The sequence below is a fragment of the Ambystoma mexicanum genome, chromosome 13, assembly GCF_040938575.1.
Source record: "Ambystoma mexicanum isolate Mex_15411 chromosome 13, UKY_AmexF1_1, whole genome shotgun sequence".
Taxonomy (NCBI): Eukaryota; Metazoa; Chordata; class Amphibia; order Caudata; family Ambystomatidae; genus Ambystoma; species Ambystoma mexicanum.
In genome coordinates, this window is record NC_090938.1 from 762852002 (window position 1) to 762875323 (window position 23322).

Here is a 23322-nt window from a genome sequence, read left to right on the forward strand (position 1 = left end):
CATATATTCAAAAATATACCCAATGTTCTAAATCCTTGTGGTGTAGTTGACAATATCATTGCATTGTCTGTGGAACATAGAGCTGGGTAATTATCCTTGCCCATCTTGAGGCAATCCATACACTTCAGGCTCAAAGCCTTAATTACCTCGATGTATATATTAAAGAGAAGGGGTGCAAGGACACGTCCTTGTCCTACCACCCCCTTCTTTACTTCAAGTGAGTCAGTTAGTTTGCCAGCTAACCCAAAGTGGACAGATGCCTTTGTGAGTCAGGCATGGTATCAAGAGACACAGACTCAATAGTATTTATTTTAAAACCTTTATTTACAAAGGTTCCTGGGTTGGTGTAATGCCTGACTGGCCCTAACTGTAAAAGGATGGTTCGCTTAACTGATATTTCTAATGGCTGTCGTTGTCTAATAGTCACAAAATAAAAGTCTGTGTTTAAGCCTATGCTTGCCCTCACTCTGTACAAAAATGTGACAGGAAGTTTCTTGGAAAGGTAAAATAGTGGTTAAATAGAAATGGTGAAACCAAGGTTGATTTCAGGTGGTCTTCTCACTAGACAATCCTCTTGTGGGGTAGAATCCGAGGCTCGTTAGTTTCACTCCCTTTTGCACTTTTTAATTTCAGGTGCTTCTGGCACAATTTTCCTATGTTCCTTCGTCTTTTCCATGCACACTTGCACCAACCTTTTTTTTTCTTATCTTGATTGTGCCGCTTTCACGCTTCTTTCATGCTTTTGTGCACTGTTTCTTTTCGGGTCCCTCACACTTTTTTTAATTTTATTTTTTATATTGTCCTTTCCTTTCGTGCCTCTTGAACCTTTTTCCATGGCCTTCTGGCCCCATTTAGGTTGCTCGCACCCTCTTTTCTACTGTCCTTTCCTTCGTGTCTCGGGAGGATAGCTCAGGGGCAACATGCTCGCCTTGAAAGCAAGATGACATGGAGCAACACAGGTTTGATCCCTGTGTCTGCGCTTAGAAACCTCTGGGTATTAAGCGGGTTATAAATAACCTATCATATCATATCCTTATAAAATCAAGCGGTACCCCATCTGGGCCCAGATGCCTTCCCACTCTTCTGACTCAACATTGCCTCACTTGCTCAATATTGAATTGAAGAATTTCTCCCCCAGTTCTGGTAAGCATGACCGGGTTCAGCAGCGCATTCTGAGTCTCGTCAGGCTTTCCATACAGATTCACGAAATGCGTTCGCAGGACCGCTGCCGTAATACAACACTGGAGACATGTTTCCCCATTTACCTCTTTTCCAGCAACCAATTCCCAATATGAGATAAAATCCCCTTCTTCATATGCCTCTAGCAATAACTCCCAACTTTGAGTGACAATCTTTCTTTGCTATTTCAAATGTATAGTCATTTCTATATCCTCTAAGCTGTGATTTATCCACTATCCCAGGGACCTTCATACAAATATCTTATTTTTTTCAATCTCTGCAGCTTTGATCATACCACCCAGATTTAACTATTGCAAGTTTTTTCACTGTAGAGGCTGTGTAAGTCATACACAGAACTAAATTCCACAATCTTATTAAGCTCCTTCAGTAGCTCCCCGTCAGGGCCACTGTCTGAGCTAACAATGACAAGATTTTCCAAAACAGCTTTATATATTATTGGCTGTAAATCGTTCTCAATTACTCTAGTCCACCGCATTTTCCGTGTGTCCGTTAAGAACTATGACTTCAACCCTCCCCTGATCATCACACAATGGATCAATTGCCACTCCAAATTGAATCGATCCACTTTAGGGTTTATGGTCACTTTCAAATCTCTCGAGTATTCTAAAACTACTAATCCTTACCCAATCCTTAGTCGAGATCAAAATGTAATCTATGGTAGACTTTCCATTGGGCCTCATTCCGAGAATGGCGGTAAGGGATAGCGGCCACCGGTAACGAGACCGGTGGCGGTGATCCCTTACCGCCATACTCCGAGTTCCCTTTGCGCCCTCGCCCTCAACGCCTGCTTTGAGCAGGTGTTAAAGTCGAGGGCGCAAAGGGGCCTCCAAGCCAATAACGGTGACCGTAATGAACAGTCACCGTTATTTGCATTTTCCCCATTCCCATTGAGCCCTATGGGGGCTCATTTGGGAATGGGGAAGAGCCTTGGTGAATGGGGAATTACCGCCCCGCCAACCTTGGTGGATGGCGGAATTACCGCCCCATTCCAAGGCGCTGCCGGTCCGGGTACGGCGTCAACCAAGGCGTTAATAGCGCCATTGGTTAGCGCCGTACTCGGAATGAGGCCCATTATGTCTGAAAATCTGTTTTGATGGTTGATCTTCTGGGAACCAGCCATTACAGGCCCTGTGCTCCATGTTATTCAAACCTCGAGCTATATACATAGCACTTTGGTGAACCCATCTATGTCGGTCTGCTGTTAGTAGAGGAATATCCCAGGCACTTTCCTTGTCTTCCCTGAGCCCCTCCAACTCTTGTATGGGTTTCAATTGCATATTTAGATCACCTGCTAATAGTATAACAGTTTTTAAATGTTGCAACCCCTTCCAAGAATACATCGATTCATGGATCTTTCCCACCACCTCTAATCCTGTGGCTTCAGAAGCTCTATTATACATATTAAATAATGGGATCCAGTTATCATCCCCGGTACAGATAGCCCAATGCTCGAGTTCCTCAATTCAGGGTGGAATCTAACCAAATAAGGAGCCCCCCACATGGCCTACCTTTTTAGACCTGAACCCTTATGGTCCTTTTAATAAAGGTAACCCATCGTACAATGGATGGGATGAAGAATAACTCTCACGCCAAATAAGAAGACTGACTCAGGAAGTTGGCAAAGTGTCCATTTATTCTCAGTTGTCTAAAACAGGGAGATCAACGGACGTCGCACAGCATGGTCTGAATGCATTTAATAAAAAACATTACTTTTATATCAAAAACTTGTCATATGTGATGTCATACTACGTTGCAAACTACAAAAACCTACATGAGATTGAGATTGGACTAACGGGAATATCTAAGTATATGTTCTATAAGGGATTGGATTGTAATTGGGTCCTATAGTATGTTGGGCAACTCAAGCCCTCCACTAGTGCAAGTCATCTTTGACAGTGATTAGAAACACGATATATAATTGGCTGTCAAATTATAAGGCCCTTCGTTATATGGCCCTCTACAATTGGTTGGCACGCTTGTACCCTTCTGGAACATTAGATTCTCTAGCAGCAGGTAAACTGGTACCCGAGGTGCTGGTGGATGTATTTGACCGTACCTCCCCTCCCAATTAGCCGATCATCTCTCGTGCCTTCTGCCATTCAGATTGTCTTTGAACTTTGCCTTGTAGTAGCTTATCTTCTCTGGAATATAAGGGAGTGTGAGCACGTTCTTATCAAAGTTCAGGCTATTTCCATCTTGCACTCACGTGACAGGAGACAGTGAATCGGCCCATTTCATAGCATTTAACTGTCCTGAATTAAGAAACTTGGCACTCATGGTGTTCTCTCTTTGCAACTTAACAAGTGATGCCTCTGCGTCTCACATTCACTGTTCTTCAAGGACTGAAAACCAGTTTTGGCTGCTTCAGTCTTTGACATCCGGCCAAGCAGTCTTCCTTTGGTTCCTCTTTGAGCCTTAGCTTATTTCTTTGCTGCAACACACACACATACTGCTATCAATCCAACTGTATCCACAGGTAGAGCTTACTAAAATTGGGACATCGAAAGTCCAGATTATTTATATATAGGCGTCACCACCTGCAGTCTATTCACTACGTATAGCCAGCCTTTACGATTACTTAGTCTACTTGTGTTACAGCATCTGTACTGTTATACAATGACTTGCATTGTCTGCCTCGCTTCTTTACACGTGCAATCTTCATTCCGCACATGAGTCTTCTTGATTCTTTACTTCTCCATCAGAGTCTATAAGGTCTATGCCTTCTCTTCCTTGGTTATCCTTCTCAGTGTGTCAGGCTCATCTCTTGTGATGTCACCAGCCTCCCCTTTTCACATCTTCACACTTCTTCAGGGGTCTCCCTCAGGAGACCGTCATCTCTTCGGGGATACATCATGTAGGGCTTTCTCAGTGGAAACCTTGTCTCAAAGGCTCTTCGTGGTATAGGTACCATTACTGGAGTTGCACATGTCACAATTGACAGCTTCCAACAACAAGGCTGAAAGGAATTGGGGAGCATGGAGAAGGACAACAAGGACTTGACTATGGGAGCGATCAGACATACTGAAGTAGCATCTTGTTAGCCTTATATAGCCCAAGCAAGGGCTTCTGGCATCAGTGGTTTCCCTCGCAACCGCTTGCCGTCACTGATCAACTGACTGCCGTGCAGAAGAGTGCACCATGACGTCTGTGCACCGTGGCCTCAACCCAGAAGCGACCCAGGTGACTGCAATGTCCCGGGAAGAGTCCCCGCCAGAACCTCCTACGCCGTAGGCAATCTAGAGACCGTAGGGGGGGGGGAACGGACCCACCTACACCACCGGGCATACAATCTCCATATCCCAGCAGGTAGGCGGTGTGAGTGGGCATGGAGGCATGTAACACTCTGCTCTCCTCCCGGGGCCAATCGGACAGAAGGTTTACAGGGGTACTGTCATTTGGCACGGGCCTTGGTGTCCTGAAGAATGGTATCTGTAAACAGGTGTATTTGCTGAACGTTACGTACCATGGCATCGGCCAAAGGTTCAGAGCTGTCTATGATGTGATCCATGGGAGACATTCTGGGAAGCTGACCATAGGTGACAAGAAAGGGTGGTTTTTGAATGGAGGAATTGCAAGAATTGTTATAGGCGAATTATGCCATATCCAAACAAGAGCAGTTATGCGGAATAGCTGTAGTGTAAAAACAAAGGCATTGTTCAAGGGTCTGATTGGTTCTTTCGGTCTGGCCATTGGTTTGAAGATGGTACCCGGAAATGAGTCCTCTTTGTATCTTTAGATGTTTACACAGCTGTATCCAAAAATTGGCAATAAATTGAGAACCACGGTCCGGGAGGATTTTAGATGGTAACCCATGTAAACGGTAGATCTGATGGAGAAAGAAACTGCCCATAAGTGTAGCTGTAGATAGGCCTGACATGGGTGTAAAGTGCACTAATTTCGAAAAGCAATTGACCACCACCATTATGCAGGTGTTGTTATCTGACTTGGAAAGATCCACAATAAAGTCGACGGCAATAGCGTGCCAAAGTCTAGGTGGTATCTCAATGGGTTGCAACAAACCAGCAGCTCTTTGCCTAGGGGTTTTGGACTGGGCACATACCGGGCAGGAATGAAAATAAGATGTAATTTGTCTTTTCGGTCCTGGCCAACAAAAGGTACAAGAAATCAAATCTACAGTGTTCTTAACATCTGTGTCCGGCTTGGGGGGCATCATGACAACCAAACAGAATTTGTTGGAGTGGGTACATATAGCCGAACACCAGTCCTTCCTTCATTTGGACTTCCTGTCATGCTAATAGTTTGGGCAAGAATCCCTGGATGTAGCAGAACGGACAAGGTCAAGAAAAGGTTTTACCACTCCCACAAAATGCTTGTGATGCAGGATTGTAGCAGGATAGAGTTCTGGTGTGGAAGTCGAATCATGTGATCTAGACAATACATCTGCTTGAATGTTGGTGGAACCATATATTTGAGTGAGGACAAAATCATACTGAGAAAAAGAAGAATTGTGCTTGATGGCTATTGCAACATGGCAATGACTTCAGGTGTTGGCAGTTCCGATGGTCGGTATCTACAGTTACAGCATGTCTTGCTCCTTGGATATGATGTCTCCACTGTTCAAAGGCTCCCTTAATGGCCAACAACTCCTTTTTGATGACTGAATAGTTCACTTCGCTGTAGGTCAATTTGCGGGAGAAATACGTGATGGGGTGTTCCATAGATGGCTCAGGGTCGGACTGTAACAACACTGCACTGATGGCTTTATCCAAAGCATCATCTTCGATGTAAAATGGGCTGAATCATCAGGATGATGAAGAATGGTGGCGGACTTGAAAGCTTGTTTTATTTCTTTGAAGGCCTGTTCGGCTGATGGGGTCCACTGGAACGATATGTTAGTGCGGAGTACCTGTGTTTTTGTTCAGAGACAAAAGGGAGAAGTTGATGATTAAGTCATGGTAATAGTTTGCAAAACCCAAGAATTGTGTAGCTTTCCGGTTGTTGGGGCTTTGCCATTCTTTTATGGCTTGGACCTTGTGTTTGTCTATCTGAATGCCCACATTGCTGATGGTATAGCCTAGGAAATCTATCTTCTCTTTGTGGAAAAGACATTTGGATGGCTTGGCATACAGATGAATTGGTCCAAGGTGATGCATTACTTGTGTGTCATGTTCTTGGTGTTTGGCGAGAGTGGAGGACAATATCAGGATATCCTTGAGATATGCCCACATGAACATTCTGATATCTGAAAAAACGGTGTCCATAAACTTTTGGAAAACCAAAGGTGCTTTAGAGAGCCCAAAGGGCATAACTCTGTATTTGAAATGGCCTTGCAGAGTTTTAAATGCTGTCTTCCACCTGTCCCCTTCTTTTATTCTGACTGAATGATAGGCACCACGCAATTCCTGTTTCGTGAAATCACACGTCCACTTAAATGATTCCACAATGTTACAGATGAGAAGCAGGGGATACCAGTCTTTCACAGTGATGTCATTCAACTCCCGTTAATCAATACACAGTCTTAAGGTGCCTTCTTTTTTAGGCACAAAGAATAGGGGGCACCAGCTGGAGAGTGTGATGGTCCAATATACCGCTTATGTAAACATTCTTTCAGGTACTCCTGAAGTTTGTGTCATTCACGGGGTGACCGAGAATAAATCCTTCCATGTGGTATATCTTTGTCGGGTAGAAGGGTTATGGCACAGTCAAAAGTTCGATGTGGAGGAAGTGGTATTTCCTCTGGTTTGAAAAGAAACCTACTATACTCCAATACACAGATGTAATTCGCTGAATGGAACAGACTGGGAACAAAGTTGTTTGGGTTGTGCGAAACAGACACTACGTATGTTCCTTTGGTATTCGCGGAGCAACACTGGGTAGTACACAACTCGGAACCGAATATGAGGGTTTGGGTTGTCCAGTTGATAAATGGGTTGTGGAACATCAGCCATGGAATCCCAAGTACTAGTGGGTAAGTTGGTGTTTGTATGCCATCAAAAGCAATAGTTTCTTGGTGTTGATTTATCCATAGATAGATGGGCATCGAGTGACTGGTAACCGGACCAGAGGAAATTAGTATACCCTCGGTCAGGGCAATGGCCGCAGGACGCTTTTTCTCAATTAAGGCGATGTCATGAAAAGTTGCGAAGGCCTGGTCAAGGTAGTTGCTAGATGCCCCTAAATCCAACAGTGCCATGGTGGTAATCGTTCTGTGTTTCTTTGTGTTAAAGAAGTACATCCAGAATGAATTGATAAGACTCAGGCATCAGACCCTGGGTGGGACTGGTAAGTGATGAGGTGCTGGGCGGACTTGTTGTTCTCCAGCATGGGGTCTGGCATGGATTCACATGCTCATGAATATTCCCCGTCGTCAGGCTGGGAATCCTCACTAAAGAAAAAATCAGTTTAAGTTTGTTTCTGAACTGTCTTTCTCCTAACAACCAATCACTGGTCTCTGGGTCATACTGTCCTCTACCTAAGCCTCTCCTCTGGCAGCCATCTTCAGATTTTTACAGCATGTTCAAGTGTTGGGAGTCCTCGTGCTATAGCTCTCACTGCATTTTGCGATATTTATTTATTTATTTTTCAAAGAGTTTTGCTCTATTTTTCGGTCAATCGAGCCTCAAGCTCCATCGATCCATCATCCGACTAACAGGGATCTGTTTTTTGGAACTTTCTACTCCCCTCAAGGGCAATTTTTCGTCGAGTTCACTTCTTGGAGGATTCCAGAAGATTCTTGGAGGCCTACACCGCGTGGGCATGGCCGAGGATAAAGGAGACTCGACGCCTCTGTTCAGGATCTGCCCAGGATGCGGGCTGCGAAACATCTTCCTGGACAATGGGCACTCCCTGTGCCTTTATTGCCGCCATTCGGACCGATCGCACGTGGAGGAGGCCTGTGCATTATGTAAGGACATGGTGCCACGCACCATGAAGGACTGTCGCAAGTGGCTCGCCGAGTGGCTGCAGACGAAGACCCCGGCGGTGGGTTAGCCCCAGTAGCATGCTTCTCTAGGATTGATTCTTTCATGGATTCATATGCTATGAATATTCCCCGTTGTCGGGCTGGGAACCTCAGTCACTTTAACCTAGCGTTTTCCTATGGAAAGCTTTGACACTTTAGTGTCCTATCAACGTCCTTTTTGGGTGCTTTAGTCCCCACCAATGAGACGTAGGGTATAAATAGCCCCGCCCCCGTGGCTTCCCCTCAGATTTCAACCGTCTCCAAACTGTTGGATCACCTCGTGTTCGTGTTTTTGCACGTGCGCTTGTTACTCGAGTGTTGTGATGGCTTCTGGCGCTCCTAAAAAGTCTCTTTTCTGGGCCTGTGCGACTTGTGGGTTGAAGGTGTATGAAGGCAATGGGCATCTGGATTGCCTCTACTGCCTTTACCCCCATCACTCGGGAGACACTTGCCAGATTTGTCGAGGGTTCTCGCAAAAGACTCTTACGGGCCGCAATCGGCGGCTGGTCTGTTGGCTTAATGAGGACACATACCCAGCCTCAGAGGTGGGGTCGGTCCGGAGCCTGGTCTCTGAGCGGCCTGTGCAGTCTACAGAACATCGCCGTGTGGCATCGGCCGAGTCTCCGGCTAAGAAACATTATCCTACACCAGCATCAGAGGTGGGGGAAGAGCAGTAGATCTTCGAGTAAGCAGCAGTCGAAGGGTGCTTCTTCGTCTAAGCATGGTCAGTCGGACCATTCCCAGGGGTCTTGCAGTAGGCCCAAAAAGACGACGGCACAGGAGAAGGGCTTGGCCAAGCCAAAGGGCATCTTGAAGCGCTTGTCTTCCGGGGACCATCACTGGTTGTCCTCTAGCAGGGCGTCCTCTAAACACTGGTCCAGCGCTGCCAAGCAGGTCGGGTCTCCGGTGACATCTACACCACAGGTGAAGGTACCGACGACTACCTCGCCAACGGTGGGCCCATCATCGACGGTTGCTCTACAATTTACAGTTCTGTCAACGGTGGTGTCGTCGGCTCCGGCAACGACTGTGTTTGATAAGGGACCGATGCTTTTCTCATCCACAAGAATGGACACGGAAGGAGGGCGAGCTGCCAGAGTCGGAGACCGACAGTGTTCTGCGGGGCACTTTTGTCATGACCCACAGGACGCACCCCTTTTGCTCTTCCTGGTCCTTATCGCAACGGGCCTTGCATTCCCTGACACTCCCAACATGGCCGTCCAGCTTGACACGCCTTCCGCAGTCTATACGTTGGACGTAACGTATTCTACTAACAGACCGCCCCCCCGCGGCTCCGCGCATCTCAATGCTATTGCCAAGTAGCGATCAGACATGTGCTCCGTAGTTCGCAGTATTGCTTTCCTGGTTCCTAGCTTTTCTACTTCCATTCCTTGCCCCTTTCCCTCTTTGTCAGGGCTGGGACAATTGGCAGTATTTTGGGGCTTTTTGGGGGCGTTGGGAGGGCCCTGGGGAGTCCACCTTGTCCAGGCATGTTCTCCTTCCATTTCGCAGGATAAAGGCCCAAGGAAGGAGAACTGCCAAGAGACTACATTGCCCAGCAGGCCATGCGCATCACGGGCCTGCTGGGAGGAAAAGGAACACACGCGCGCTACTGCGCATGCTCGAGCCGCGCCCTGAAAGCAACGCTCGCAATACTGACCATCGGCAAGTGAGGACGTGTTTGTCTCGAGCTCCTGCAGGCACGCCTACGCGGGGCACCGCCCGCCAGCTCAACCCCCGGCCCCGCGTACATGAAAAGCTAAGTACACGTCTTTAATACTAGACAGCTGATTTAGCCCGTGGGAGGGAATCGCGCTACGCGCTGAGGAATTAATCTGATGACATTTCGGAAGCATGCAAAGACGAGTTAAACAAGTTTGCATGCAGAGCATGAATACTAACCCAGAGTGGGAATTAGCTTGGCGGTGAAGCAACCGCATCTTAAACGATCTTTTACCCTTAGGGAACGTTCCTTTGGAACGGTAATTTCGCACGCACGTGCACTGACTTTGTTTTGCTATTTGCAGTTTAATGTTTGAGCGGACTGGTGGGACATATCACGCCCATCAACACGAAAAGCCCAAAGGACCTAGAATTCCACAGAACACAGAGCTAAGTGTTTTAGCACCTCGTGTGCATGTTATTGTTTGTTACTGTTGTATTGGGTGAAGTGGGGAAATAGTAATCTGCATATTGGTGGGGATTTACCACGTTATGATGTGATGTTGGTGGGTTTGCCTTCATGAAGAAAAGAGGGCGAAGTTTATGTTGCAAAGACAGTGAGAAAACCAAGACAGCACTAGAGAATACTATCTAGTTGTGAGTTTGGTTAGAGGCTCCAATACAAAGGCCTCCAAAGGAAGAGTTCTGAGAGAATGATAGTAGTGAGAGAGTGTGTGTGAGCATCTGCAAACAACCAGCAGCAAGAGGAGCACTGGAGCCGAGGAGCATGTTTCCCTAAAAACCCCCTGCCCATCCATTCTGATTCCCTAACCCTCTTTCCGGTTATCCTGAACTCCCTCTACCCATCCACTCAACGAACCCTAACCCTCTTTCCCCATAGGGTTGCGGTGGCCTGTGGTTTCTATTTCCCAGGTGCCAAGACCCAATGGGGAGGGAGGAGTTTGTGCTGCCTCTGCGCCTGTCAAGAGGAGTGAGGATCTGACAGAATTGCGAGCCCACGTATTCTTTCGGCGCCTAGGCAGCACAATTATGGCAGACGTAGCTCTTCTCCAGGATCTGAAGGCTGAATTGGCAGCAACCAGACAGGATTATCAGAATTTAGCAGGTCAAGTCCATACCCTGACTATCCAGACTCAAGCCAAAGCAACGCCCTTGCCCAGACAACCTCCGCCTGTGCCAGTACAAGTGCAGGTAGCTACTGAACCATCCTTGCCTTTAGCTGCCCCAGAAAGATACCATGGGGACTCACAGAATTTTAACCAGTTTATCATGCAGTGTCAGTTGCACTTCTTGACCAAGCCAGTAGTTTTTAGGACCGCACAAGCTCGCACTGCATTCGTAATATCCTATCTCACGGGGGATGCAGCTTCTTGGGCAACACCACTGGTTTGCAAGGATGATGCCGTATTGTACGACCGGGATACCTTCTTGGACGAATTCGGTAAAATATTTAACCGTAGGGCAGCAACATTGATTAAAGATCGAGAATTGCTGACGCTGAGGCAAGGAAGCAGAGACTTGGTTTCGTATGTCACAGCTTTTAACCGGTTGGCAGTAGAAACCGATTGGCCCCACGAAAAGAGAATGGCCCTATTCTATCAGGGCCTAAGGGAGGAGTTGAAAGATTTAGTAGCGCAAGTAGACCCCCAACCAGAGAACTGCTCCACCATGATTGATCTGGCACTACGATTAGATCAGAGACAAAGTGAACGTCGTCAAGACCGTCGAAAATGGGACAATAAGCCTATGGTCCGGCTGGATCAACAGAGAAACACCAAGTTATCAGAGAAGGGAACCGAGGAACCAATGCAGATTGGGACCATACGAGGCCCCTTGACGAAAGAGGAGAAAGAGAGAAGAAGGAGAGAAAAGTTGTGCCTCTATTGCAGAAAGTCGGGCCACTTCGTCTGAGAATGCACCAATAAACCACCCGCCAAAGGAACCCTGTTGGGAAACGCCCCAGCTCGTCCATGAGGGGGGGTGAGGGCGAGCGAATCTGAAGATACCCCAAAGATGCTAGCAAATGTACATCACACTCTGTCTGCTCACATTATGCTAGCTGGTCGTCTGGACGTACAAGGAAGGCGTATACCAGTGTCACTTATGGTCGACTCGGGGGCCACTGGTAATTTCGTAGATGATCAAGTAGCTAAATGTCCGGGCTGGGACAATTGGCAGTGTTTTGGGGCTTGTTGGGGGTGTTGGGAGGGCCCTGGGAAGTCCAGCCACCTTACACAGGCATGTTCTCCTTCCCTTTTGCAGAGTAAAGGCCCAAGGAAGGAGAACCGCCAAGAGACTACATTACCCAGCAGGCCGTGTGCATCACGGGCCTGCTGGAAGGAAAAGGAACACACGCGCACTACTGCGCATGCGCGAGCCGCGCCCTGAATGCAACGCTCGCAATCCTGGTCATCGGCGAGAGAGGACGTGTTCGCCTCGAGCTCCTGCAGGCACGCCTACGCGGAGCACCGCCCGCCAGCTCAACCCCCAGCCCCGCGTACACGAAAAAGCTAAGTACACGTCTCTTTCATAAACAGCTGATTTATCCCGTGGGAGGGAAACGCATTACCACTAAGGAAATTATTCTGTTGACATTTTCGGAAGCACGAAAAGACGAGTTACCAATGTTTGCATGCAGAGCATGATACTAACCCCGAGTTGGAGTTAGCTTGGCGTTGAAGCAACCGCACCTTTAACGAATCTTTAACCCTTTAGGGAACGTTCCTTTGGAACGGCAATTTCGCATGCACGTGCACTGACTTTGTTTTGCTATTTTCAGCTCATTGTTCGATCGGATTGGTGAGACATATCACGCCCATCAACACGAAAAGGCCGAAGGACCTAGGATCCCACAGAACACTGAGCTAAGTGCTTTAGCACCTCGTGTGCCTGTATATGTTTGTTACGGTTGCACAGGGTGAGGTGGGGAACATGTAATCTGCATATTTATGTTTGAGAAGGCAGTGTGAAACCAAGCCAGCACTAGAGAACACTGATCTAGGTGTAAGTTGGTTAGAGGCTCCAATACAAAGGTCTCCAAGGAGAATTTCTGTGAGAGTGATGGTAGTGTGAAAGTGTGTGTAAGCAAGGTCCATGCCAACAACCATCAGCAAGAGGAGCATTGGAGCCGAGGAGCATGTTTCCCTAAAACCCCCTTTCCCATCCATTGTGATTCCCTAAACCTCTTTCCAGTGATCCCGAAATCCCTCTACCCATCCATCAACGAACCCTAACCCTCTTTCCCCAGAGTGTTGCGGTGGCCTGCGGTGTTCATTTCCCAGGTGCCAAGACCCAATGGGGAGGGAGGAGTTTGTGTTGCCTCTGCGCCTGTCAAGAGGAGTGAGGATCTGACAGAATTGCGAGCCCACGTATTCTTTCGGCGCCTAGGCAGCACAATCATGGCAGACTTAGTAGCCCTTCTCCAGGACCTCAAGGCTGAATTGGCAGCAACCAGGCAGGATTATCAGAACTTAGCAAGTCAAGTCCATACCCTGACTATCCAGACTCAGGCCAAAGCAACGCCCTTGCCCAGACAACCCCCGCCAGCACCAGTACAAGTGCAGGTAGCCACTGAACCATCCCTGCCTTTAGCTGCCCCAGAAAGGTACCATGGGGACCCACAGAATTTTAACCAATTCATTATGCAGTGTCAGTTGCACTTCTTGACCAAGCCAGTAGTTTTTAGGACCGCACAAGCGAGCACTGCATTCGTAATATCCTATCTCACGGGGGATGCAGCTTCCTGGGCAACACCACTGGTTCGCAAGGATGATGCCGTATTGTACGACTGGGATACCTTCTTGGACGAATTTGGTAAAATATTTAACCGTAGGGCAGCAACTTTGATTAAAGATCGAGAACTGCTAACGCTGAGGCAAGGAAGCAGAGATTTGGTTTCGTATGTCACAGCTTTTAACCTGTTGGCAGTAGAAACCGATTGGCCCGAGGAAAAGAGAATGGCCCTATTCTACCAGGGTCTAAGGGAGGAGTTGAAAGATTTAGTAGCGCAAGTAGACCCCCAGCCAGAGAACTGCTCCACCATGATTGATCTGGCACTACGTCTCGATCAGAGACAAAGTGAACGTCGCCAAGACCGCAGAAAATGGGATAATAAGCCTATGGTCCGGCTGGATCAACAGAGAAACACCAAGTTAACAGAGAAGGGAACCAAGGAACCAGTGCAGATTGGGACCATACGAGGCCCCTTGACGAAAGAGGAAAGAGAGAAGGAGAGAGAAGTTGTGTCTATATTGCGGAAAGTCGGGCCACTTTGTCCGAGAATGCACCAATAAACCATCCGCCAAAGGAACCCCCTTGGGAAACGGCCCAGCTCGTCCCTGAGGGGGGGTGAGGGCGAGCGAATCTGAAGACACCCCAAAGATGCTAGCAAATATACATCACACTCCGTCCGCTCACGTCATGCTGGCTGGTCATCTGGAGGTTCAAGGAAGGCGTATACCAGTGTCGCTTATTGTCGACTCAGGGGCCACAGGTAATTTCGTAGATGATCAAGTAGCTAAAAGACTAGGTCTTTCCTTGGTGACTAAAGAACAGCCAGAAAAAGTGAAATCGGTGGACGGATCACAGTTAGTTTCAGGCCCGATCACTCAGCATACGCAGCTCATGCAGCTAGAGTGTGGGAAGGGACATCAAGAATTTATTGAGTTCGATGTGATTTCTGCACCACAATTTGGATTTATTCTGGGCTTAACTTGGCTAAGACTCCACAATCCAGCGGTGGATTGGGCCGCCGGTACACTACAGTTTTCATCAAAGCATTGCCAGACTAATTGTAGTACGGGGAAGTGTTGTCCCCACTTCATCGGAGGCAGTACAGATGTGGTTTTACCTGAAGAGTATGGGGAATATCGGGAGGTCTTCAGTAAGGTGGCCACCGAGACTTTACCCCAACACAGGCCTTTTGACTGTCGCATAGACCTGGAAGTGGGCGCTGTGTTACCTTGTAGCAGGATATACGCACTCACTGAAGCCGAGAATGAACACTTGAGGGAATACATCGAAACCAATTTGGCAAACGGCTTCATACGGCATTCTACGTCTCCAGTGTCCTCCCCTTTATATTTCATACCGAAAAAAACGGGAGACTTGAGAACTTGTATCGATTATAGGGCGATTAATCGCATTACCATCAAGAATCGTTACCCGTTGCCCTTAATCCCAGTGTTGTTGGACCAAGTACGAGGATCCACTGTTTACACGAAGTTAGACCTGCGAGGCGCGTATCATTTGGTACGCGTCAGAGAAGGCGACGAGTGGAAAACGGCCTTTCGGACCAAGTTTGGCCTGTACGAATATCAGGTCATGCCTTTTGGGCTGTGTAACGCCCCCGCAACATTCCAGCACTTTTTAGATTAGGTGTTATGTGGTTACCTAGATGTTTTTGCCATCGTATACATCAATGATATCTTAATCTATTCTCGCAATGCTGCAGAACATCAGGGCCATGTGAAAGCTGTTTTACAAAGATTGCGGGAACATAAGTTGTATGCCAAACTAGAGAAGTGTCAATTTCACCAAACCACAGTTGAGTTCTTAGGATTCATCTTGTCACCTCAAGGCATCACAATGGATCAAAAAAAGGTGCAGGCCATAGCCAACTGGCCCTCTCCGAGTTCTGTGAAGGATGTTCAAACAGTGTTGGGATTCGCCAATTTCTACCGCCGGTTTATTGACGGTTTTGCCAAGAAGGTCCAACCCATTACTCACCTACTACGAAAAGGAGTTCCTTTTCAGTGGAATGAGAAGGCTGAAACTAGCTTTCAAACTTTGAAGGAAGCATTTGTAACAGCACCAGTGTTGCAACATCCAGACCCTTCTAAGCCTTACATTGTAGAAACCGATGCATCAAGTTATGCGGTGGGTGCTATCCTGTCACAGCGTGATGACAATGGGCAACTACATCCAGTCGCCTATTACTCACGAACATTGTTATCGGCAGAACAAAATTATGTAATTGCAGACAAAGAACTGTTAGCTATTAAGGTGGCCTTCGACGAGTGGCGTCATCACCTCATGGGAGCCCATCATACTATCACAATCTATACCGACCATCGTAATTTACAGTTCCTAAAGTCTGCTAGGGCGCTTAGTCCGAGACAACTCAGGTGGGCCATGCAGTTCTCAGAATATGACTTTATCGTCACATATCGACCTGGAGTGGAAAACCGAAAGGCAGACATACTCTCTAGGTACCCAGAGACACCTTCAGCCCTGTCAAAACCCATAGACGAACCCAAGCCCATTGTGGATTCAGCACGAATAATTGGTAGTGTGGTAGTAGACGCCATATTTGAAAAAATCCGGAAGGCCATGTCAGCACAAGATCTGGTGCTATGGGCTAGCAGGGGTCAAGAACAAACAATCAAGGAGGGGTTGCATTCTACAAATCGGCACTTTACTTACCTACTACACCGCTTCGACAACAAGCCATCAGATGGTGCCACGACTCCCCTTTCGTGGGCCACCCTGGAACACTGAAAACCAAGGAGCTAATCATGCGTCATTTCTGGTGGCCTAGTGTACAAAAATATGTGAAACAATATGTATCAAGATGTGAAACCTGTTTAAGGAACAAAACTGAACACAGAAAACCTGCAGGTCAGCTGCAACCCCTTCCAACTCCTCCGACACCTTGGCACACAGTATCGTTGGATTTAATTGTCGAACTACCACCAAGTCAGGGATTTTCAGCCATACTGGTTGTTGTGGACTACTTAACTAAGATGGCTCATTTCATACCTTGCAAGGGCACACCAACAGCCAGCATGCTAGCAAATCTGTTTTTACAAAACGTGGTACGGCTTCACGGTATACCGTATGGGATAGTTTCAGATCGAGGGCCTCAATTTACTTCACGTTTCTGGCAGGCCTTTTGCAAGACAGCAGGGATTGACATTCGCTTGTCCACCAGTTACCATCCGGAAACAGATGGTCAAACCGAGAGACTAAATCGGACTTTAGAACAATATTTGCGTTGTCTGACTCAAGGAAAAGAACACGAATGGGCAGAAGTAATCTGGTTAGCCGAACTGTCTTACAACAACGCCCTACATGCATCAACCAAGGTCACCCCATTTTATTGTGCCTACGGCTATCACCCACGATTTCAGCCGGTGCCACATGACCCAGTGCCCGAAGTTCCGGCAGTCAAAGAAAGACAGACATCTGGAGAGCATCTGGCAAGCTGCGCAGTGCAATTTAAATCTTGCTAAAGCTACTTATAAACATCATGCGGACAAGAAGAGGAGACCAAGTCCTCAATACCAGGTGGGGGATCAAGTGTGACTTTCGACACGCAATCTACACCTACAGGGCTCCCGGAAATTTAGCCCCCGCTTCATTGGTCCATTTCAGATTAAAGCTCTGGTCGGCCCTGTGGCAGTAAAGTTAATCCTACCCCCATCCATGAAAATACACCCGGTGTTTCACATCTCATTACTAAAACCAGTCCCAGCTTCCATAAGAACCAAGAAACCCCCACCGGTCTTGAGAGATGGCGTCCCTGAATATGAAGTCCACAACATCCTAGATTCACGCCGTAGACGAGGTTCCCTTTGGTATTTGGTGGACTGGACGGGATATGGCCCAGAAGACCGATCGTGGGAGCCCGCATGTAATATTAATTCTCCTTGGCTCCTCTGCCAATTTCATGCATTAAACCCCACTAAACCAGGACCTGCTGGAGGGACGGGGGAGTACTGTCAGGGCTGGGACGATTGGCAGTGTTTTGGGGCTTGTTGGGGGTGTTGGGAGGGCCCTGGGAAGTCCAGCCACCTTGCACAGGCATGTTCTCCTTCCCTTTTGCAGAGTAAAGGCCCAAGGAAGGAGAACCGCCAAGAGACTACATTACCCAGCAGGCCGTGTGCATCACGGGCCTGCTGGAAGGAAAAGGAACACACGCGCGCTACTGCGCATGTGCGAGCCACGCCCTGAAAGCAACGCTCGCAATCCTGGTCATCGGCGAGAGAGGACGTGTTCGCCTCGAGCTCCTGCAGGCACGCCTACGCGGGGCACCGCCCGCCAGCTCAAGCCCTGGCCCCGCGTACACGAAAAAGCTAAGTACACGACTCTTTCATAAACAGCTGATTTATCCCGTGGGAGGGAAACGCATTACGCACTGAGGAAATTATTCTGTTGACATTTTCGGAAGCACGAAAAGACGAGTTACCAATGTTTGCATGCAGAGCATGATACTAACCCTGAGTTGGAGTTAGCTTGGCGATCAAGCAACCGCACCTTTAACGAATCTTTAACCCTTTAGGGAACGTTCCTTTGGAACGGCAATTTCGCACGCACGTGCACTGACTTTGTTTTGATATTTTCAGCTCATTGTTCGATCGGATTGGTGAGACATATCACGCCCATCAACACGAAAAGGCCGAAGGACCTAGTATCCCACAGAACACTGAGCTAAGTGCTTTAGCACCTCGTGTGCATGTATATGTTTGTTGTTACGGTTGCACAGGGTGAGGTGGGGAACATGTAATCTGCATATTTATGTTTGAAAAGGCAGTGTGAAACCAAGCCAGCACTAGAGAACACTGATCTAGGTGTAAATTGGTTAGAGGCTCCAATACAAAGGCCTCCAAGGAGAATTTCTGTGAGAGTGATGGTAGTGTGAAAGTGTGTGTGAGCAAGGTCAATGCCAACAACCATCAGCAAGAGGAGCATTGGAGCCGAGGAGCATGTTTCCCTAAAACCCCCTTTCCCATCCATTGTGATTCCCTAAACCTCTTTCCGGTGATCCCGAACTCCCTCTACCCATCCATCAACGAACCCTAACCCTCTTTCCCCAGTGTGTTGCGGTGGCCTGCGGTGTTCATTTCCCAGGTGCCAAGACCCAATGGGGAGGGAGGAGTTTGTGCTGCCTCTGCGCCTGTCAAGAGGAGTGAGGACCTGACACTAAAAGACTAGGTCTTTCCTTGGTGACTAAAGAACAGCCGGAACAAGTGAAACCAGTGGATGGATCACCGTTAGTTTCAGGCCCGATCACCCAGCATACGCAGCTCATGCAACTAGAGTGTGGGAAGGGACATCAAGAAGTTATTGAGTTTGATGTGATTTCTGCACCACAATTTGGATTCATTTTGGGCCTAACTTGGCTAAGACTCCACAATCCAGCCGTGGATTGGGCCGCCGGTACACTACAGTTTTCATCAATGCATTGCCAGACTAATTGTAGTACGGGGAAGTGTTGTCCCCACTTCATCGGAGGCAGTACAGATGTGGTTTTACCTGAAGAGTATGAGGAGTATCGGGATGTCTTCAGTAGGGTGGCCGCCGAGACTCTACCCCAACACAGGCCTTTTGACTGTCGCATAGACCTGGAAGCGGGCGCTGTGCTACCTTGTAGCAGGATATACGCACTCACTGAAGCCGAGAATGAACACTTGAAGGAACACATTGAAACCAATTTGGCATACCAAAAAAAACGGGAGACCTGAGGACGTGTATCGATTATAGGGCGATAAATCGCATTACCATCAAGAATTGTTACCTGTTGCCCTTAATCCCTGTGTTGTTGGACCAAGTACGAGGATCCAACGTTTACACGAAGTTAGTCCTGCGAGGCGCGTATCATCTGGTACGCGTCAGACAAGCGACGAGCGGAAAACGGCCTTTCGGACCAAGTTTGGTCTGTACGAATATCAGGTCATGCCCTTCGGGCTGTGTAATGCCCCCGCAGCATTCCTGCACTTTTTAGTTGAGGTGTTACGTGGTTACCTAGATGTTTTTGCCATCGTATACATCGATGACATCTTAATCTATTCTCGCAATGCTGCAGAACATCAGAGCCATGTGAAAGCTGTTTTACAAAGATTGCGGGAACATAAGTTGTATGCCAAACTTGAGAAGTGTCAATTCCATCAAACCACAGTTGAGTTCTTAGGATTTATCTTGTCACCTCAAGGCATCACAATGGATCAAAAGAAAGTGCAGGCCATAGCCAACTGGCCCTCTCCAAGTTCAGTGAAGGATGTTCAAACAATGTTGGGATTTGCCAATTTCTACCGCCGGTTTATTGACGGTTTTGCCAGGAAGGTCCAACCCATTACGCAACTACTACGAAAAGGAGTTCCTTTTCAGTGGAATGAAAAGGCTGAAGCTAGCTTTCAAACTTTGAAGGAAGCGTTCGTGACAGCACCAGTATTGCAAAATCCAGACCCTTCTAAGCCTTACATCGTAGAAACCGATGCATCAAGTTATGCGGTGGGTGCTATTCTGTCGCAGCGTGATGACACTGGGCAACTACATCCAGTCGCCTATTACTCGCGAACATTGTTACCGGCAGAACAAAATTATGTAATTGCAGACAAGGAACTGTTAGCTATTAAGGTGGCCTTCGACGAGTGGCGTCATCACCTCATGGGAGCTCATCATCCTATCACCATCTATACCGACCATCGTAATTTACAGTTCTTGAAATCTGCCAGGGCGCTTAGTCCGAGACAACTCAGGTGGGCCATGCAGTTCTCAGAATATGACTGTCGTCACATATCGACCTGGAGTGGAAAATCGAAAGGCAGATATACTCTCTAGGTATCCAGAGACAAATTCAGCTCTGTCAAAGACCATAGACGAACCCAAACCAATTGTGGACTCGGCACGGATAGTTGGTAGTGTGGTGGTAGACGCCATATTTGAAAAAATCAGAAGGCCATGTCAGCGCAAGATCTGGCGCAATGGGCTAGCAGGGGTCAAGAGCAAACAATCAAGGAGGGGTTGCCATTCTACAAATCAGCACTATACATACCTACTATACCGCTTCGACAACAAGCCATCAGATGGTGCCACGACTCCCCTTTCGTGGGCCATCCTGGAACACTGAAAACCAAGGAGCTAATCATGCGTCATTTCTGGTGGCCTAGTGTACAAAAAGATGTGAAACAATATATATCACGATGTGAAACCTGTTTAAGGAACAAAACTGAACACAGAAAACCTGCGGGTCCGCTGCAACCCCTTCCAACTCCTCCGACACCATGGCACACGGTATTGTTGGACTTAATTGTCAAACTACCACCAAGTCAGGGATTTTCAGCTATACTGGTTGTTGTGGACTACTTAACTAAGATGGCTCATTTCATACCATGCAAGGGCACACCAACAGCCAGCATGCTAGCAAATCTGTTTTTACAAAACGTGGTACGGCTCCACGGTATACCGTATGGAATAGTTTCAGATCGAGGACCTCAATTTACTTCGCGATTCTGGCAGGCCTTTTGCAAAACAGCAGGGATTGATATTCGGTTGTCCACCAGTTACCATCCAGGAACTGATGGTCAAACCGAGAGACTAAATCAGACTTTGGAACAATATTTGCGTTGTCTGACTCAAGGAAAAGAACACGAATGGGCAGAAGTAATTTGGCTGGCCGAACTGGCTTACAACAACGCCATACATGCATCAACCAAGGTCACCCCATTTTATTGTGCCTACGGCTATCACCCACAATTTCAGCCTGTGCAACATGACCCAGTGCCCGAAGTTCCGGCAGTCAGTGAAAGACAAACATCTGGAGAGCATCTGGCAAGCTGCGCAGGGCAATTTAAATCTCGCTAAAGCTACTTACAAACACCATGCTGACAAGAAGAGGAGACCAAGTCCTCAATACCAGGTGGGGGATCAAGTGTGGCTTTCGACACACAATCTACACCTACAGGGCTCCCGCAAATTTAGCCCCCGTTTCATTGGTCCATTTCCGATTAAGGCTCTGGTCGGCCCTGTGGGAGTAAAATTAATCTTACACCCATCCATGAAAATACACCCAGTGTTTCACATCTCATTACTAAAACCAGCCCCAGCTTCCATAAGAACCAAGAAACCCCCACCGGTCTTGAGAGATGGCGTCCCTGAATATGAAGTCCACAACATCCTAGACTCACGCCGTAGACAGTGATCACTCTGGTATTTGGTGGACTCGAAGGGATATGGCCCAGAAGACCGCTCGTGGGAGCCTGCATGTAATATTCATGCTCCTCCGCCAATTTCATGCGTTAAACCCCTCTAAACCAGGACCTGCTGGAGGGAGGAGGAGTACTGTCAGAGCTGGGACAATTGGCAGTATTTTGGGGCGTTGGGAGGTCCCTGGGGAGTCCAACCACCTTGTCCAGGCATGTTCTTCCATTTTGTAGGATAAAGGCCCAAGGAAGGAGAACTGCCAAGAGACTACATTGCCCAGCAGGCCATGCGCATCACGGGCCTGCTGGGAGGAAAAGGAACACACGCGCGCTACTGCGCATGCGCGAGCTGCGCCCTGAAAGCAACGCTCGCAATACTGACCATCGGCAAGTGAGGACGTGTTTGTCTCGAGCTCCTGCAGGCACGCCTACGCGGGGCACCGCCCGCCAGCTCAACCCCTGGCCCCGCGTACATGAAAAGCTAAGTACACGTCTTTAATACTAGACAGCTGATTTAGCCCGTGGGAGGGAATCGCGCTACGTGCTGAGGAATTAATCTGATGACATTTCGGAAGCACGCAAAGACGAGTTAAACAAGTTTGCATGCAGAGCATGAATACTAACCCAGAGTGGGAATTAGCTTGGCGGTGAAGCAACCGCATCTTAAACAATCTTTTACCCTTAGGGAACGTTCCTTTGGAACGGTAATTTCGCACGCACGTGCACTGACTTTGTTTTGCTATTTGCAGTTTAATGTTTGAGCGGACTGGTGAGACATATCACGCCCATCAACACGAAAAGCCCAAAGGACCTAGAATTCCACAGAACACAGAGCTAAGTGTTTTAGCACCTCGTGCGCATGTTATTTTTTGTTACTGTTGTATTGGGTGAAGTGGGGAAATAGTAATCTGCATATTGGTGGGGATTTACCACGTTATGATGTGATGTTGGTGGGTTTGCCTTCATGAAGAAAAGAGGGCGAAGTTTATGTTGCAAAGACAGTGAGAAAACCAAGACAGCACTAGAGAATACTATCTAGTTGTGAGTTTGGTTAGAGGCTCCAATACAAAGGCCTCCAAAGGAAGAGTTCTGAGAGAATGATAGTATGTGTGAGCATCTGCAAACAACCAGCAGCAAGAGGAGCACTGGAGCCGAGGAGCATGTTTCCCTAAAAACCCCCTGCCCATCCATTCTGATTCCCTAAACCTCTTTCCGGTTATCCTGAACTCCCTCTACCCATCCACTCAACAAACCCTAACCCTCTTTCCCCAGAGGGTTGCGGTGGCCTGTGGTTTCTATTTCCCAGGTGCCAAGACCCAATGGGGAGGGAGGAGTTTGTGCTGCCTCTGCGCCTGTCGAGAGGAGTGAGGATCTGACACTCTTGCTTCCTGGACTCGTGCGCCATTAGCAAATCTTCTTCGTTTCCCGGATCCCCGGATTGCTGCATCCCGGGATCTTAAACGCACGCTGGATGTCGGAAGAGACTCACTCAGCCTTATTCAAGTCTAGGTCTGTCCGCAAGAAGACACCGCCCACGGAGTCCAGCGAGGATCGGTCTCAGGTGAGAAGGGGGGGAACTCGGTGACAGTTTGAGAC